The sequence below is a fragment of the Spermophilus citellus genome (genome assembly GCF_964194105.1).
Source record: "Spermophilus citellus genome assembly, chromosome: 15".
Lineage (NCBI taxonomy): Eukaryota > Metazoa > Chordata > Mammalia > Rodentia > Sciuridae > Spermophilus > Spermophilus citellus.
In genome coordinates, this window is record NC_138195.1 from 28,063,459 (window position 1) to 28,079,105 (window position 15,647).

Sequence of the window (15,647 nt, forward strand, 5' to 3'; positions counted from 1 at the left end):
TGAACACCAGTAGTACACAGGTGATTGTTCTCAAAATACCATTTCGACTAAATCAAGCTAGGAATCACTGGAAGAGTGGTTGATTCCAGGGCTGAGACAGGAAATGCACAGAAAAAGCCAAGAATATTTTCTGACAACAGAAAGCAAGGAAAGATATCAGAGATGACTGGGGACATGGTCATGTCAAAATGAATCAGGGCCAGCTGCATACATACTCCAATAGTAAAAGATGAGACAAGTTGGGGGTAAGATTAGAACTGTGGTGAATTAAAATAATCAAGCATTATTTTTAAAATCCTGTGAGTTTATAATTATGCTCCCAAAAATACAAGAAATCTTTGGGTACTGTTAGACTCCAGGACACACTACCCCAAAAATATGACTATAGGAGATGAGACTATGCCACTCCCAAATATACAGCCTTGCCATATTTGGGGATAGTTTTTCTGAAAATTATACACACAGTGTTAGCTCTGAACAGCTGCTCTTTTATAAAAAAAATTTATGTCCATAAAGGAAATCCACATTAGTATAATTATCTGTATCAGGAAGAAGGCTGCTCCAGAACACTTTTATTACCTGGGAGATTTTTCTTAAACTCTATACAATAAAGCATCTTTATTCACTGTATGTTTCCTCCTCTTGTCCTCTTGTTCTCCCATAACTTGTCTCTATCAACCCCCCACCCCATGTTCAAAGCTAAACCATCAAAATAGCTTGAAATGCTCAATAAGCTTCAATCCTATGCCCCTTCTTGGATCCTCACATGGTTTTTCTCTTATTGATGCTAGGAGCCACAGCCAAGTAATATGATGCATGGCATTTTTGGTTGTAAGGTGACGCCAGCTAGCCATTGAGATGATATGATTATGTTAAGATTTACATTCATGGGCTGGGGATGTGGCGTGCGTGCGGCCCGGGTTTGATCCTCAGCACCACATACAAACGAAGATGTTGTGTCCGCCGAGAACTAAAAAATAAATATTAAATATTAAATATTAAATATTTAAAAATTCTCTCTCTCTGTCCCCCCTCTCTCTCACTCTCTTAAAAAAAAAAAAGATTTACATTCATATGGATATTGGACTCCTGCTGTTCACCTTGGCCTGCTACGGGACTCATGTTACGGGACTCCTGGAGAGTTCCCATTGGTTGGGGAAGTACAGTAGGAGGGAATTCCAGGGGAGGTCCTGGTCCCCGGTTCCGGTAGATGACCGCGTGGGTGGACCGGCTGGCTTCCCGGACGTGTACGGGTATGGGGGCATTTTCAAAAATAAAGTTTTGTTCCTGCTTGAGTGGCTCGTGATTCTGTGCCCAGCCAGACTGTGGCATATTGATACATCTCATGTCATTTTAATTTGAAGCTCAGCCAAAGAAATTTGAAGGGCAGAGGAAAACCATTTTCCTTCCCTCAAAGCTCCTTTGCTTAAGCGGCAATTCACTATTTTAAACACTGTTTTGTTTTTTTGTTTTTTTTTTTTAAGAATAACAGTAATGTCCAAATGTTAACATGCTAGATATTTATTTAAATTTTAATTTTTTTATGAATTTCAACTCTAATGCAATAAAATAGTGAATGTGGAAAATTCCCCTTTATTAAATTATCTTAGTTAATAAAGTACAAAATGATAGAATAAATACGTCATAATTTTTCAAGCCTTTAAGTAAATTAGTAGGTAAAAGCAATACTTATCAATGGCTGATAATGGTTGTCAATAGCTGATAATATCATAAAATGAGATAGAACTAGATGTTGTGCCTCTCCTGGAAAAAGAAGAAAAAACACCCAGAAAGCAGTCCTGCCATATCAATTCTCTATTCTGACTTAGTAGTGTCACATGGGGTTTGAAATTGTTTACTCATAATAAGTTTTCAGAGTGTGTGTGGCAAGGTGTGATAAAGTAAATGTAATTTTAAAATAAGAAAGGAAAAATAGAAGTATTCTTTATAATCACATGAAATGCATACACCTTTTCTGGAGACATTCAACTAAAACGTGAAAATTTATGATATGGTAATCACTTTGTATTTGAGAAATACCAAGAAAATTATTGTTAATTTTAAAAGGTATAATAATGGTACAGTTTGCTATGTTTAAGAAAAAGTCCTGATTTTCCAATACACACATAAGATAGGATTTATTTGGTGCTATGAGACTAACAGGCTTTATAATCATTAAGTATGTATTAGAGCACAAGGGAGAGGGTAGCAGAGAATGACAGAGGTTATAGCTCACTGTGTTATTTTTTTCTATGTTCAAATTTCCCATAAAAATTTGTTTTTAACTGCCTCTGGAAAACTATTGAGCATATTTGGGAAAGAGTCCATTTTTTTTAGTGTTTCCCTAAATTCCTCACCAATGTTTTATGTATATGTGTGTAGATTATTATCATTTTTTGGAAGACCAGAAGAGCTTTCATAATGTTTTCAAAGATGAGTGAATGAACAGGAATATTACTAACATTCCTTAAATTCCAGACATGGCCTCCCTTGAAAACCAACAATTCGAAGTAAACCATCAAAATCATAATTTTATTAAAAGACATTTCTTGCTACCCAGTAAACATCTTAAAACAGAATTCTTAGTGGCTAGTGTAATTTCTCAGTGGAACAGCACCCTCTGCTGTCTTGACAAAGAATGTCTCCACATAGGGGCGATTGCCTCCTTGATTTTTTTCATGTTACCATTCACGGAAAATAATAATAAAATGAAATTAAGGTATGACAGCATAGTCAACTAGTATTATGAGAATTAAAAGTAACATCTCTTTTGTGCTTACATCTGATTTTTCTTGCTCCCGAAGTTTTTATGTAGGACCTGCTATAGCTCATGCAATTATTTTTTTCTAATTAAAACTACTCCAAGGGGCTGGGATTGTGGCTCAGTGGTAGAGTGCTTGCTTCACATGTGTGAGGCACTGGGTTTGATTCTCAGCACCACATATAAATAAATGAATAAAATAAATCCATCAACAACTAAAACAATGTTTTTTAAAAACTACTTCAAGATTCACAAAAATAATTATCTTTTCCACTTGAAAAAACATGTTGGAAAATATTGTTTAGATTTTTTGTGATGAGACACTTGAATTGTAGTTCCAATTCTTTTGATAATTTACCACCTATGATCTTAGGCAACAAATCAAAACATACTTATCAATGTCTGTGAAGGTCTTTACAAACAGCAAAAATTAGCAATATCAGTGATTTAAAAAAGGCCTATCACTACTGGTCCTAATAAATCTCAAAAGTATAACAAAGGATAACTATAAACTTTATGTCAATAAATTTGCCTACCTTGGCAAGATCAAGTGGAGAATTTTGAGTGCTCCTTATCTACCAATGAAAGTGAATTTCTTATCAAAATTAGTAAAACCATCTGAAACTCTAGTCTCAGATGGGTTTACTGGTGGATTCTGTTAAAGATTAAAGAATAAATTAAATCAATCTTTTACAAATTTTTGCAGAAAAGAGGAATAAGGAACACTCCCTTCTTTGTTGATGAGTCCAACATTATCATCATGTCAAAATCCAGAAAATATATTACAAAAAAATATTGCTCATGGATTTCTTTATAAGACAAAATTTTTAGCACAAAAAATCTTGATCACTTATTCAGGAAAAGTCATTATACACACCACAACTATGGCCAACAGGCCTCTGTCCTGGTTAGCAGGAGTAACTCCTGCTTCTGTATTAACTGTGGTGGTAGCCCCTCTTTGTTCCTCCCTACCTCTAGAAAAAATCAAGATATCCTGCTTCATGACAGCATCCAGTCTAGACCAGTCTCTCACTTGCTTGAGTTCTCCTCAGAATCACAAAGCACAAACCCAAATTCCCTTCAATCCTTCTTTTAAATTGTTATGGAGAGGTTCCATGGTTCCCCCTGATGTAGGACTCTGTGATGCAACAAGTGCCCCCTCACCCCCCCCCAAAAAAAAAAAAAACAACAAGACAAAACAACTCTTTTTAACTATAAGTGTTGTACTGGCATTCTCATTTTCACTCTTTATCCTTCTCATAACACCCCTGGAGAAACAGCATGAGGTTAAAACCTTATTTTGTGTTAGAATAAGTGGTTTCCCCTAGAGCACACAGATCTTAAAGTCTTAGTCATGAGTCAAAATCTCCTAAGTCTCCAGCTCTTGCTTCAAGATGGGCAGTCAATGGTGACTGCATCTCAAAGGAAAGAGCAAAGATGATTGCAATTCAGGACAGCTGATTCAGAATGGGACACAAACTAGGCAAAACCCTGCAGGAAAAGGACAATGGGAGGAACAGAAACAAGCCAAGAGGGGAAAGAGGGGGCTATAGAAGGGGCAGAAAATTGAACAGGCCAGAGACCAACTGATTCTGCAGTCAGGAGGTGGAAGTGGATGTCTGGTAGGTATGACATGGAGGATACAGCCCTGGGCAAGCTGAAGGCTCTGGAAAGTCCAATGGTGGCTACATGGGTGGGGCGAATGTGCTCAGATCTGGCCAGGGATAATCATTTAGCACAGCTTGTTTGTGGTACCTTTTAGGAGCTTAGTACTGTGACTATTATTCTTTATCTGACCATAGTTCAGCATTTTAATGATTTTAGCATCAAAAGTCAGCATTTTCTGGCCAGGTGCAGTGGCATATGCCTGTAGTGCCAGTGGCTCAGGAAGGCTGAAGCAGGAGAATTGTGAGTTCAAAGCCAGCCTCAGCAATGGTGAGGTGCTAAGCAACCCTGACCAGTGAGACCTTGTTTCTAAATAAAATACAAAATAGGGAGGAGGGCTCTGTGATTAAATGCCCCAAGTTCAATCCACAGTAAAAAACAAAACAAAACAAAACAAAGCAGCATTTTCTGGAAATGAATTCATACTTGCCTCTTGAAATGTCAATTTTACAATTGCCTGATGGAGGCCTCTGGGTCAGAGGTGCTAACAAGATGGAGAAGAGCTCTGTGCTTCTTGGCCTGTGCAGTGGAGTTGGTCTGCCCTGGCCTGAGGATGGCAGGAGGGCCGGGTCATTGTGAGTTGAATGGGTCAAGGTGTAGGGAAATATACCTGGGAAAGCCCATTTCTTTTCTTCACCACCACAGAGCAGGGCTCCACTCCTTGCCCCTGGCTGGGAATGAGGGAAGCACTTCCTCCAGGGAGTTTTCAGAAGTCCCATAGGATGGCCCTGGTCTTCAGAGGCTGGCAGGAGAACTGCTTCCTCAAGATAGCATTGCTAGGACAAGCTAGTCATGTTTGTCAACTAAACAGGAATTCCTTGTACGTGTGTGCTTTTCAGATCCTCATGTTACTGATAAGAAAACTGAGGCTCAGATAAGTGAGGTCATTTCTGAAGACCAACCACTTAGTAAGAGCAGAGTCTCTTTTCAGGAAGGTGAAGTCACTTCCAAAAGTCATCCATTTCAGGAGGGAGAAGACCTTGTCCTAGTCCTGGGGACTACCGAGCAGATACTGATGTAGTGGTTCCTATTATCTCCCCCAATTGGACTCCCAAGTTATCACCTTCATCTTACACTTAATCTCCCTACCTCCCATCCCTTGCCAGGATTCCCAAGCGTTAGACAAACCTATGAGTCCTGTCCAGCTCTGAACCCCAAAGGCCAGATAAGAGAACTCACATCCTGAACTTAGAGCCTGGGACTCAAGAAACTCCTTAGCCCAGAGAATGAAGATGGAATTGACCAGCAAAAGATCCAAAGACTTAAACTACAGGACCTGAAACCTAGAGCTCCAACCCCAGTGCACAGAACAAGGAACCAGAACAAGAAAAATGTTGGGAAGAGAAAAGATTGAAGGGCTCAGTTAAACTTGTATGATCAGGGCCCTGTACATCACTGAATGAAAAACTCAGATAAATAAACCAACCTCCTGGAACCCAGAGGCCAGGTGTCAATAAGTCCCAGAGCCACAGGGCCAATCAAGCCTCAAACAAAGCCAGTGACCCTTAATTAAGATCCAATTTACAAAGCATAAAGGTGTATCTTCTCTAGAAAACCAACATCACTGCCCAGAATCAGTTCCAGCAGTTGGAACCAAGGTCACAACTAAAGTGTAGGCATACAAACTCAGGAGACCAGAACAGAGGTAGCTGGTTCAGAGTCCCAATCCTCTTTCCAGAGTTCAGATACCAAATCACTGAGAGTGTGACTTCAGCTTCAGCTGCGAGCCCAGGACCTTAAGGTTGGAGACTAGAGTCCACACCTAGGAAGACAGTGCCCTAGGGAAGGCCATTAGAAGCTGACCTGCCATCTACGTGACTCTCAATGCCTGGGAAGTTCCAGGTGTGCTGGACGCACACTGGTCAACCTGAAGATCAGGATCATATGCCTAAGCTGTTTTCTTTGCCTAGATTTCCCTTTTTCCCCTCCATGTCCCTCAGGTCTCTGGCTGAATGTCATGAATATTCCTCAAAAGCTTTCCTTCTTAGACTGTGTATTCATTCCCTGTAGTTCAAAACAGAGCCAGCAGAGTGCAGGGCTGTCCCATGTTTTTTCTGCTAGATGGTAGGGCCCAGGGACTTCTGCTCATCCTATAGGATCGCTCAGGGTTTAAAGTTCCCATTCCACACTTTGGCTCCAAAAGGTCATCCAAAGAAGCTTTGTTTTCATATCTCTGTGAAATAAAAAGTGATCATAAGACCTTTATTTTTTTCCAAAGAAAATTAATACCCATTTCTTTCAAGGAAACAGAGTCAAGAGTAGAGTGGTGAGTGTGTAAACTGTGTCTCTAGGCACCTCTGTATCATATTAGGCTACTATGGAGCAAGTTCAACCTGCTGATGGAAGGCACTTTTATCAAACCCAAGAAACACTGGAGGATTTCATGGCGGAAGCCCCTGATGATATGATGCTGAGTCTCAGTGTCTCTCTATGTCAGTGGGAGATAATGGAGTGTGTTTAGATAGTTCAAGTGCTCATGGTTATGTTGCTTTTACATCAGATTGGACAATTAAGGAGGAACTTGATCCTTCCTGGGATCTGTACTACTTGGAGATGCAGATGTTGAAGATTCAGAGAAAGACTTTCTCTACAGGTAGACAAGGAACCTTCCAGTGGCAGTTCAGCAGTAGCTTTAGTAAAATGTAATACTCTTGATCAGTTAAATCCTAGTTTGGAAAGAAGATGAAAACTGAGAAGTGGCTGATGACTCGGATTTTTTTCAGGCCTGTGAAGAGGAGCATCATATGTATTGTGGTAAGAAATAGGAGAAAAGAAAAATGTCGATGTTCAAAACAAGAAGAGAAGATGTCTTTGAAGGATCCAAGCTCTGGACCAAGAAAGGACAGACGTCAAAACATAAGAACATGAAATGAAATCATGGTTGAAATGTTTACCAGCAACTGATAAAAGACCCAGGCTGTCTATAGTGAGCTTTATGTTCTGTATGAAGATTGAGGCCATGTATCTACAGGAAGAGTGGTTCAAGATCACAGAAGGGAAAGGTCTCCTAGGAAGAAAGGATCTGGGTGAGAATGTATGATCAGGAGAACCAGAGAATGAAACTCATGCTGCTAACAAGGCCAGAGTATCTAGGAAGAAACTGAAAATTGTTGCGAAATCAAGTATGTATTTAAATATTCATGACAATGGGAAAGATTTATTCTATAATAGCATTGTCAAAGAAATGAAGAAAGCTTGCCTGAGAGGATATAGCTAAGGTGCCCCAGTCAAAGAACTTTCCATCAAGAGGGCAGATAGCTGTCTTGAGGAGGGAGAAAATGAAATGGTTGAACAGCATCACCAAAAAGAAATGGAATATTTGGGTTTATTTCCTGTTAATATAAATCTTGATTTACAGTAAGAGGTGGCAAATTCTAAAGCCAATGATCTGATGAGCCATGAAAATAAAGAGTCAGAGATGCACTGAAAGTGATTCTAAGATCTCAAAGTAGAACAGAAAGGAATCATTCTGTCCTTGGAAAGAAAAGCCCTTGATGACTGTCTGAGACTTCAGGAGACTGAACAAAATCTCATTCTTGCTAGACAAGAAGTTGCAGACCTGAGACAAAGAATAAATGAAAGAAATTCATTCCAGAAACTTCAGTTTCTGGAAATGCATCCTCATGAATTTGATAATCAAATTTTCAGTAGAGAATTTGTTCCCTGACTTCTCTGTTCCTGAGGTGGTGCCTCCTCTGAGATAGGAGGGTTCCTGAATCATCCATTGATACATACATGTGTGTGTGTGTGTGTGTATATATATATATATCACAATTTCTTAATCCATTTATCTATTGATAGGCATCTGGGTTGCTTCCATGATTTAGCTACTGTGAATTGTGCTGTATAGATATTGATGTAGTTTTTCTTTAGTATGCTTATTTTAGTTTTTCGGGGAAAATATCCAGGTGTGGAATAGCTGGATTATGTGGTGATTCCATCCCTGGTTTTGAGGAATCAACAAACTGAATCAGCATCCACATATCAGAGAAAACATTTGGCCTTTGGTTTTTTGATATTGGCTTATTTCACTTAGCATGATATTCTCCAACTCCATCCGTTTATCTGCAAATGCCATAATTTCATTCTGCTTTAAGGCTGAATAATATTCCATTGTGTATATATGCCATAGTTTCTTTACCCATTCATCTATTAAAGGGCATGTAGGTTGGTTCCACAGTTTAGCTATTGTAAATTGAGTTGCTATAAACATTGATGTTGGTGTGTCACTGTAGTATGCTGATTTTAAGTCTTTGGGTATATGCGAGGAGTAGGATAGCTGGGTCATATGGTGCTTCCATTCAAGATTTTCTAAGGAATCTCCATACTGCTTTACAGAGTGGTTACACCAATTTGCAGTCCCACCAGAAATGTATAAATGTACATTTTCTGATAATTGCTATTCTGACTGGAATGCATGTTCTATGGGTCTTCATGTCTTTTTTCGGCCTACTGTTCATTAACCAATATAACATTATCTACGAGCAACTTAGTTTACAGAGGCATTTGAAATAGAAAAGATCCCATTAATGTTTCTATCTAACAGTGTTAAAACTGAAAGTCAAAGTTTACCTTGTGGTTTTAATAAATTTATATTTTAATTAAATCTTGGCTAATAAGGGAGGAGAGTGATTTGTGGTTTGGGTTGTCCAGCAGGACTACACCCATCCATATCCAGTTTTTTCCTGACTCTGCAAATCTCTGGAAGGGACAGAACTAATGTCAGACATAGTAAGAAGGAAGTAGGTCAGTCTATAATCCCTCAACTTTATCTCATATCATCTGGGCCACTTGGCCTTCAAGCTCTGCATCTAGATTGGAAGTCTCATCCCAGTGCCACTGCCTCTTCACAATCTTCCATATTGATGTCCTGGGTGGCATCTTGTACCAAGCTCTTGCCAACACAGTAGGTCTAACCAGCAGCTGATTTGACGAAAGATCATGGATATCTGCAGATTTGGCAGTGGAGAAACTGAGTGCAGAGTAAAAGAGTAAATCCTTGGGTATTTTGGCAGGATCTTTTGTCTGAGAACAGGAATGTCACTCCCACTATACAGCACATGATACAATTTTCTCACCTGAATCTTGGAATACTATACTGAGAAAAGCATCTGCTAGAGTATTCAGAGGAATGCATGTGTAGATTCTTTGTGTCTGGGGAATCAAGGTATATAATTAGAATATAGATCCTGCAAGAAGTCTGATTATCCATTAGCTATGGTAGCTGCAGAGGATCCTACATCAGATTGGACAATTAAGGAGGAACTTTATCCTTCCTGGGATCTGTACTATTTGGAGATGTAGATGTTGAAGAGTTGTATGGTGAAAGTACCTGATGATGTGAGACTAAGTCTTGCTGACCCTGAGCATCAGTAGGAGATGGTAGAGTATGACACTGATAGTTCAGTCTTTCAAAGTTCTCTTAGTTTCATGTGGAATTTTCATATCAGCCAAAGAAAGTCTTTCTGGACAGGGAGACAGGGAATATGCCAGTAGAAGTTCAACACTAGACTTGCAAAATATAATGTTGTAAACATTCATTCTGCAATGGATATGATGGAAAATCGGAAATGCTGGAAGTTCTAAATATTTCTAAACCTGTGATTAGAAATATTCTTTGCACTACAGTGAAACAATATAGTAAGAAAACCACCAACAGTCAGAAAGAAGAAGAAATAATGTATTACGCTGAAATTAAAGTACAGACATTGGAATAAAAGGGGGAATAGATCCAAACACAACTAGAAAAAAGCTAAAATATATTTACAAGTACTACAGGCAACTGAAGACTCACAGTGATTTCTGTGGTTGTACTGAGTGCCAGGTTTGAATCTCTAAGAATTCTGGCTCAAGAGCAAGGAATTGGTATCTTCTCTGAGAGAAGAGATCATAAGTGATAATGTAGAAATAGGTGGTAGAGATTTCTTTAGTTAGCTTTTCATAACTATAACAATATATCTGACATGTGTCCATATTAAGTAAAGAAAGGCTTGTTTGGTTCACATTTCTGTAGGTTCAAGCCCAAGATTCAGTAATTCCACTGGTTTGGGCTTCTAGCTAGAGCAGTACATTATAATGGAATCATACAAAGCACCTCCAAAAACTGATATCATGGGGTCAAGATACACACGCACACACACACACACACACACACACACAAACACACACACACATCACACATTAGGGAAGCATTTCCAAATCATAGCAGAGATCATTTTGATGAGCAGGCAAAGAATCCTGGAGGAAACTGAAAGTTATTGCAATGTCAACCATGTGGAATTAATGATTTAAAGGAAAATCAATGTATCATCAACATTACAGAAGAAGAGAAAAGCCCATTGGCAGATTATTATTATAAATTTAACCAGATTGAGTGAGCACAATCAAAATGGTAAGTCAGCATCTTCTTTATAGAATAGAAAATGAAGTGGCTGAAGTTTGTGAAGAGGTGACAAGTATGTTGGATATTTAACTGTCAGGATAGATCATGGATAACAACAATAGGCAAAGAGTCCTAAAGCAAATAACCAAATGAGCAATGAAAAATAAGAGCTGGAATTCTGCAAAAACAGTGTATGAGAACAGGGTTTCATGGAGACATAATTGGAGGGAGTCAATATGAAACTATGTCCTACACCAGCATGTCCCAGAGCCTCAAATTCACCCCTGGAGTTCATGACTTCAGGTTATGGCTGGTGGAAAGCCTTTCTCTGTGACTCTTCCTGGACAGCTCACTTTCTCCAGGTCAAGTCTCTTGAATGGTTCCATTTCACAAACATGGTAGTCCCATACTCATCTCTGATGAAGTGATGAGAAAGGATGGACAAGACACTGAGGACACCCAAGTGCCATGAATTGATGTGTAATACCATTTTTGCTTACATTTGTATTTCTTGAGCTCGATCATGTATTCCCATCCCAACTTCAAGGGATGCTGGGAAATGCTGCTTCCTGTGCACCTAAGAAAAGGAAATGGCACTGGAAACAAATCTGTTTCCTTCATATTATATCTGAAGGTATTACTCAGGGAATTTTGCTCTTTGGAGGCAGTGAGCATAGATATGGAGGATGGCCAGAATAGGGCTGGGTCAAGGACAATTGTTTTTTTTTTTTTTAACATTCTTTTTGGTTGTCAATGGATCTTTATTTTATTTATTTATATATGGTGTTGACAATCAAACCCACTGCCTCAGCAATCAAGTAGGACTCTGGACTGCTGCAGTGGTGGAAACCCAAAACCCACAGTTCTAGGTTACACAAGATTCTAAAGCAGCTAAGCAGAATCACCTATCAGCACCTCTTCAGAACTCCAAACTGTGCTCTACTCCCATGCAGGTCATTCGGCTGCTACCTACCCACCACAAAAAGCCATCACGCAGCTCCCCCACCTCAACAGACACTGCTGTGCTGGAAGCAGACTGACTCCAACTTAGATAACCTTTCTCGCCATATTTGGTGGGGGCAGCTCTCTGCTCCCAGATTGAATCTCCATCTGGCCAGGTACCAGGTATCCGACTGCCCCATCCCCCCAGCAGCAATTTCAGCATAGTGACCACTCAACACAAAAACAGAGGTGTGCAGTGTGACCAGGGCACCACCCACCTGCTGTGAGCCTGTGTGTGAGAGGTCCAGCAGGTGGGAACTGCTAAGTGATGGGGATGGGCCTAAGTTTAGAGCCCAACAGAGAGACCAGGATCTGGGAAATATCCAGGCAAGAAAGGGAGACAATACTGGGTGCATAAATCAGAAGAGTGGTCCCAAAAAGAGACCCTTGAGGTGTAGCCTCCCTGCAGAGACTGGCAGGTGGGAATCCTCGCTTCTAGATACCCTACACCAAGATCAGTCTTCCCATCCTGGTTACCTACACCATACTGAGGGCAGAGACACCAGCTTAAAAAGGACAGCCCCACCTATTGGATAAGAAGAGAAACAGAAAAGAAACAACCTCTAAAACTAGTAACAACCCTGCTTTCTTCTTTGGAATATTTTTTTTCCTCTTTCTCTTCTACTCCTCTCTCCTCCAGCCCTCACATCCTCAACATGTGTAAACCCAAGCCTTTGCATGAAATATGATTTTGAGGACTGAGTCATCTGAATAATATAATATAGAGGTGTTGTATATGCCCTCCATTTTTTTTTCTTTTTTTACTTTTTTTTCTCTTTTCACTTTTTTTTCTTTAACCACTCCAAATTTTACTATTTTAACATCCTGTATTTTTCTAAATATATATGTGTGTTCGTTTTATGTACTCTACTGTCTTCCCACATACTTGTCTATCCTAAATTACTTCCTGCCTAGTCTCTTGCTACTAACCCTCTTCATTAGATTTTTCTTTCATATTTCCTAAGATATATTAACTCTATACCCTCACATCTTCCCCCATCAGCATTCCGTCCTACACCCAACCCCAGTTCATTGTCCACCATCGAAAACTGTAAACTTTTTACAAAACTACTGATTATATTTTAGATAATAATTGAATCCAACATTTCTGTACATGGAGACTACACTATAAATGTTTTTATAACAACAAATTGTTCATAGGTGATATATTGTCGATATTGGGATCTGTTAACATTGACTTCTCCACAAAGGAAGGATCTTGGAACCCTACAAGAGCACTACAAACGTATATGGGGTAAAAACAATAACAACCCAGACCCACAGAGCTGGAAAGGAAGACACACAAGCAACATGAAAAGACAAGGGAAGAAAGTGCCACAAACAAATCAAGACACCACATCATTAGAATTATTGGCAGGCACAGCAGAATAAAATTACAGAGAAAGAATTCAGAATATATGTTGTTAAAATGTTCTCTGAACTCAATGAAGACATGAGAGAGAGACTACAAACAGTGAAAGATCACTTTGACAAGGGGCTACATAAACAAATCCAGGAAGCAAAAGATCACCTCAACAGGGAGATAGAGGATCTTAAAAAAAAAAAAAAAAAAAAGAAATCCTTGAAATGAAAAAAAAAAAACAAACAAACCAAATTAAAAGCTCAAATGAAAGTCTCAGCAACAGAGTAGATCACTTAGAAGATAGGACATCAGACAATGAAGATAAAATATATAATCTTGAAAATAACATAGACCGCACAGTGATAATGGTAAGAAACCACAAGTAGAATATTGAAGAAATATGTATATAGCATAAAGAGACCAAATTTAAGAGTTATTAGGATAGAGAGAAGCATAGAGGTTGCAACCAATGGAATGAACAATCTATTTAATGAAATAATATCACAAAAATTTCCAAACATAAAGAATAAACTGGAAATCAAATTTCAAGAAGCCTACAGGACAACAAAGTACAAAATCATAAAAGATCCACACCAAGGCACATATTAATGAAAATGCACAACATACAGAATGAGGAGAGAATTTTGAAAGCCACAAGAGAAAGGAAAAAAGATTACATATAGGGGAAAACCAATTAGGATAACAGCAGATTTTTCACCACAGAGCCTGAAAGCTAGAAGTTATGGAACAAAATGTTTCAAGCTCTGAAAGAAAATTGGTGCCAACCAAGAATCTTGTATCCAGAAGAATTAAGCTTTAGATTTGAGGATGAAATAAAAACCTTACATGATAAACAAAAGTTAAAAGAATTTATAGCCAGAATACATCCTTGGCAAAATATTCCATGAAGAGAAAAAACAGCAAAAACAACAATGAAAATCAGCAGAAGGAGGTAGTACCCTAAAGGAAAAAGTAATCAAAGAAGAAAATTAAGTCAAGTTAAATAACAAAAATAAATAAATATGGATGAAAATACAAACCATGTCTCAATAATAACCGTGAATGTTAATAGCTTAAACTCGCCAATCAAAAGACATATGCTAGCAGACTGAATTTGAAAAAAAAGACCCAACAATATGATGACTCCAGGAGACTCATCTGATAGGAAAAGACATCCATAGACTGAAGGTGAAAGCTTGGAAAAATCATACCACTCACATAGACTGTGGAAGAAAGCAGGGGTTTCCATCCTTGTATCCCATAAAGGAGACTTCAAGCCAAGGTTAATCAAAAGTGATAAAGATGCACATTACATACTGCTCAAGTATGTACACCAACAAGACATAACAATCCTAAATATATATGCCCCAAACAATGTTGCAGCTATGTACATCAAACAAACTCTTCTCAAGTTCAAGAGTCAAATTGACCACAACACAATAATCTTGGGTGACTTTAACACACCTCTCTCACCACTGGATAGATCTTCCCAACAAAAGTTGGATAAAGAAACTATAGGTGTCTGCCGAAGATGGCTGCGCTGGGAGGAATAGAGTAAAGGTTGTATCTTAAGCCCAGGCATGTTAGAAGAACTGGGAAGGCACCTGATGGGAGGAGAGCAGCAGGGTCAAGATGGAAAACCATAAACCACATGATACTATCAAGGAAAACTCAATTTCTGATGTCATATCTAGAAAAATTGAACTAGTATCAGAAGCAGAAAGGAATCTACTTGAACATGGATCCAAATATATTGGACTTAATGCTACTTTCTGTGGCCTAATAGCAAACAGTCTTTTTCGGCGTGTCTTGCATGTAACACGGGCCTGAATAGCTGCTGGCTTACCAATGGCAGTGCTCCCATTTTTGATAGCAAAAGCATCTTTCAAAGGTTTTTTAAGTTTACCTTCGAGCACAGGTGATTTGAATTGTGAAACCTGTCCTGTGACAACAGGTGGACTTGTTGGATTAATTTTAGGAGGACTGTACCCTGTTTTCTTGGCTATTCCTGTAAATGGTGGCTTAGCAGCCAGGTATCAATCAGCTCTGCTACCAGAGAAAGGAAACACCTTAACTTACTGGATTAAAATTTCTAAGCCTATCTTCAGAAAGATGTTATTTCACATTTTACTTCAGACTATGTTTGCAGCATACCTTGCGTCTAGACAATATAAAGTACTTATAAAGACCCTTCAGTTACCTGAACCTGGGCTAGAAATTCACTGATTTTGAGCAAATATGTATACAAAATAAAATTGTATAGATAAAAAAGAAGCTATAGAACTCAATAATACAATCAATAACTTAGACTTAACTGACATAATAAAATATTTCAACCTGCATTAAGAGAATACACTTTCTTCTCAGCAGCACATGGATCCTTCTCTAAAATAGACCATATATTATCCCATAAAGCAACTCTTACCAAATACAAAAAAGTAGAGATACTACCATGCATTTTATCAGATCATGAT

The 15,647-nt window shown here is 38.7% G+C and overlaps 1 pseudogene across 1 annotated transcript; it reads left to right on the plus strand.

Moving 5' to 3' along the window:
- Nucleotides 1–14,787: 14,787 nt before the first annotated feature.
- LOC308634456 (transmembrane protein 126A-like) lies at nucleotides 14,788–15,399 on the plus strand (annotated as a pseudogene). The gene has a single exon. The product of its transcript is annotated as a transmembrane protein 126A-like (transcript).
- Nucleotides 15,400–15,647: the final 248 nt, after the last annotated feature.